Source organism: Priapulus caudatus, unplaced genomic scaffold, assembly GCF_000485595.1.
Source record: "Priapulus caudatus unplaced genomic scaffold, Priapulus_caudatus-5.0.1 Scaffold113, whole genome shotgun sequence".
In the NCBI taxonomy this organism is placed as follows: domain Eukaryota; kingdom Metazoa; phylum Priapulida; class Priapulimorpha; order Priapulimorphida; family Priapulidae; genus Priapulus; species Priapulus caudatus.
In genome coordinates, this window is record NW_014577174.1 from 191,345 (window position 1) to 195,914 (window position 4,570).

The 4,570-nt window shown below is 53.0% G+C and overlaps 1 protein-coding gene across 1 annotated transcript in view; it reads left to right on the forward strand.

The window, feature by feature from the left end:
• Positions 1–4,570, forward strand: part of LOC106805407 (multiple epidermal growth factor-like domains protein 8) — a 37,152-nt gene that overhangs the window by 21,532 nt on the left and 11,050 nt on the right. The window lies entirely within an intron of this gene.

Here is a 4,570-nt window from a genome sequence, read left to right on the forward strand (position 1 = left end):
ATCGACTTTTTTTCGACAGATTGTTCTTTTTTTCGGATATTCTCCGTCCGTTTCAACTACACCTATGTCATTTTTTCCCCAGCTATTCCTCAGCAACGTAGGAGGCCAAACACATACGTAGTCTGTGTTGACTGTAGTTGGCCGGGTGTCACTGTACTGCTAGCTTCGTCCAGTCCACTCCACTGGTCTTTAGTGCGGCACTGCCTTTGCATGTGAGTGGATCGTCTGTTGCCCCACCACGCCTGCGTGCTGTGCTCCGTCTGCATACAATCCCCAATAGATATCTGCATGAGAAAAAACTCTACCGATTGATGAGAATGGGGAGACGGGTTTCAGGGTGCACGTGTGCGTGCGTGCGTGCATGTATGTGTGTGCGTGCATGTATGTGTGTGGGTGCGTGCGTGGTTCTAACCTTTCCATTGCCTGTGACAGGTGGAAAATATTCCCGAGTCGCAGCTGGAGTTCAAGCAGAGTTCGGAACCAGGGGGCGCCCCCAAACGGGAACTCCTCATCGGAAAATACTTCACGATCATGCTCAGGGGATTCATCCACACATCAGGTAAGCAGTGGCAGCCATTACTCAGTGTAGCAGCAGTAGGATGGTTTAGCTGTGCTTAGGATATACTAAAGTATCAGAGTTTAGATATGTGTTTGGGAAAAACTAACAACGGCGACCGCCAATTTCCGTAATCTGCCAAATCTTAGAAACATCCGTTTGGAAAATGGCAGAGGACGTAGGGGAAATCATTGCTTTGTATGAAATTCTTGGAATAGTAATAACATCCTGAAGATCAGTGATCAGTGATCAGTGATCAAGAAAGGTGATAGAACATCATTATTCTGCCTTTCTAGTTGTGTATGCTGTTCGTATACGCGCAATCCACAGTCGCAGCACGTCGTTGATAATGTGGCAGGAAATTGAAACGTGTCTCGCTATTCGGTCGCCGCTAACGCGTTGTCATGACGACCGTGTTTGTTGTTGCTTGGCAGCCCTGTCTCTGTCGGACCGGTACGATCACAGCGTCTGGGTGTACAGCTCCTACACCAACGTCATCGTCAACATCAGCGCCAACGCCGCCGTCCAGGTAACGCATCCCGCTGCGTCTGCTTCACGTGCGAAGCTGCGGAAATAATCGCAGATCGGTTTCAGTTATGGACGAATAGTGCTCAGTGGATGGCTTTGCCGTTGATTGGTGTTCCTGTGACTGACAATGTGCCAGCAGTGATGCATTGTTGGTGTTGCGTAACTGATGTTGCATCACGGATGTTGCATTGCTGATGTTGCATAGCTCATGTTGCGTTGCTGATGTTATGTAACTAATGTTGCATTGCGGATGTTGCATTGCTGATGTTATGTAACTAATGTTGCATCGCGGATGTTGCATTGCTGCCCATGCTGTGTTGCATAGCTCATGTTGCGGCATTGGCAGGAGACCGGTTTCGCGGCGGACAAGGGAGGGCGCCAACAGACGGCGAGAGCAGTTTTGGGCAGCAGCGCCACACACATGAGCGGAATTGGCCCGTGCTGGCCCGGCGGTTACACCGTGACAACAAGCTCTACCTAGTTTGGCTGGCGTCACAGCAAGATCCTGAGGACCAAGCATCCGTCGATGGTGAAGCTGGCGTGGGGCAGCAACAGAAAGGTGAGTGACGCGTGGTCTGTGTGTGTGTTCTTCACAGTGGCGACCTCACCCATTCTACACGTCCGTTTGTGTTTCTTACAGCTCTCTCTTTCACTCTCTTCTCTCCTCTCCCTCTCCTCTCATGCTCTTTTTTTCTGCCACCTCCGCCTCTGTCTCTCTTCTCGCGCTCATTTCTCTCTCTCGCTCTTTCTCTCTCTTCTCCGTCGTCTCACACTCTCACTCACTAGCTCACTCAGATCATTCTCTCGCTCTCGTCGTCTAGATATCTCGCGGCTCTCCTATCTATCTCACCGGGGGTCTGTCTCTTCTCCTCGCTGTTCCTCCCTCTTCTCGCTCTCTCTCTTACGTCTCTGCTCTCGTCTCTCTCTCTGCTCTCTCTCTCTCTGCCTCTCTCATCCATCTCTCTCTCTCTCTTTCTCTCTCTCTCTCCCTCTTCTCTCTTCATCTCTCTCATCATCTCATCTCTCGGTTCTTCTCTCTCTCTCTCTTCTCTCCTCTTCATCTCTCTCTCTCTCCCCCTCTCTCTCGTGCGCGTCTTTTTCTCTCTCTTCCCGCGCGCTCGCTCGCGGCGCGCGCCGCGGCTTTGCTCTCCCTCTTCTTCTGTCTCTCTCAGACCTCCCCCACACACACGGCCACAGCACACACACACTCTCGCCTTTGTCATTAAATCTTTCTCTATCTTTACCTCCCGACATTTAATTAAGTCACTGGAAGTGGCTAAGTCAAACAGTGTAATAACTCAAGCTGCTTCATAGCTATGCGACGGAATTGCACACAGTAGGTTGGCGGTTGCACTTCAGGTGTTCGAGCGCTGGCGTTGCATGCAGCTGGGCGGGAGAGGCCAGCCAGTGATGCCTCTACGCTAAGCTGCCCTCGTGGTGCATTGCTTCGACGCTAGCCTGCCGGGCTGTGTCACAGCACCCCTCCTGCGTGGCAACGAGAGGGCGCCGCCGTCTGCATGGTCGGCGATCGAAGGAGAGCCACCTGGTGTACATTGTCACGATGCACCGCTGTGCTCCGGGGAGCTCATGTCAACTGTCTGGAGGCGAGCCGTCCGAGGTGAGATGCTTCGCGCGTTACGCTAGTCTCCTGACCTTTTGACCGCCTGGCCTTCTCTAAACCGGTTAATTCTGTGTAGCGTTGTTCATCGGTATCTGTAGATCTGTGCGTGCATTGACGTCGATGTAAGAAAGTAGGTCTATGCGTAATTTTAAAAGATCGAGATCAAGATAAAGGATCAATCAAAGGGACATAGGAGCAATGTAACGTGTACAGCGTAAGCAAACGTAATAGCATTGGCTTGCCTACTGACTGGCAAATTTCAGTCATGTTTTCCTTTTTTAATGTGATAATGCAATATAGTATTGCTATAAATGCGTACGCTTCTAAATGCCTATGAATTTTTCAGTTGATCTATCGTGTAAGCTGTACCATGGCATATTATACATGTACTCCTCTCATGCATCTCTTCATCTCACATCTGCAGATCGCTCTCCCTCATCTCCTCTCTCCCTCTCGTCCTCTCATCTCTCTCTCCTATCTCTGATCTCTCATCTCCTCTCTCACCTCGCTCGCATCGCTCTGCTCTCCTCTGCCGCTGCTCACCTCTCGCCTCTCGCCTCTCCCTCTGCCCTCCTCGCCTCTCACCTCTCCGCTCTCCCTCTCCCATTCGCTCTCCCCTCTCCTCTCCGGCGTCTCGCTCTGCCCTCTTCCCTCTCCAACGGTCTCTCCTCTCGCCTCTCCCTGCTCCCTCTCCCTCTCACTCTCCCTCTCCCCCTCTCCCTCTCCCTCTCCCTCTCCCTCTCCCTCTCCGGCTCTCCCTCTCCTACTCCGCTCTCGCCCTCTCCCTCTCCCTCTCCCTTCTCCCGTCCTCCCTGCTCCCTCCCCTCTCCCTCTCCCTCGTCCCCTCTCCGCTCTCCCTCTCGCCTCTCTCTCCCCTCTCCTCTGCCTCTCCCTCCCCTCTCTCTCTCCTCTCCCTCTTCCTCTCCCTCTCCCTCTCCTCTCCTCTTCCCTTCTCCCTCCTCGCTCTCCATGCTCGCCTCTCGCTCTCCCTCTCCCTCTCCCTCTCCCTCTTCCCTCCCCTCCCCCTCTCCTCTGCCACTCTGCCCTGCTCTTTCATCTCAGTCTCTCTGCTCTCTCTCCTGCTCTCATCCTCCCCGTGCATGTTAACAAGGCCTTGTTCACGAATGTTAATTTTTGTCGTTTTTTCGCGCGCGACGTTAGGACGGCGAGTGCGAGTGGCTGCGAAGCACGAACGTGACGAACGTGAGGCTGGCGTGCGTCGCGGCCGCTTTGGAACGTGGCGACGCGCGACGCCGCACGCTTGCTCGGCTGTCGAGTGTCGTCCTGGCACTAACGAAACAGTTGCGCGGCGTTGCAGCTCGCTGCGCAAGCAGAGTGGCGCGTGGTGCGATGTCGATCCCGCACCTGCTTCCGCGTTCCCACACCTAGCCTGGCGTCGTTTTACGGCTTGTAACTGTAAGGTATGTACGTTTTAACGCTGCTAGGGGCAGGTAACCTGGCATCATTGGGTTTGGTAACTGTACAGGTATGTATACCCTATGGCTGCTTAGCGAGGTGGCGCCACGAACGACTGGCCGCTTGGTCCTTTTCCACAGCCACGCTGGCGCGTACGGCTTTGGAAACTGTAGGTATGTACGTTTACGACTGCTAAGGCAGGTACCGGCACGATACCTGTTTCTCGTTTCAGAAAACAACACACAGTTACGTCTGGCGTCGTAAACGGGTTCGGTAACTGTGGTATGTACGTTTTTTTCACGATAACTAGGTGGTGCCTAGCATTGTTTGTATTTGGAAAGCTGTAGCATGTACCATTTATAACGCCTAGCTAGGCAGGTACTGTAATCATTTGCGGTTCGGATACTGTAGGTAATGTGAGTAAAGCCTATGCTGCTAAGCTTAGGTAC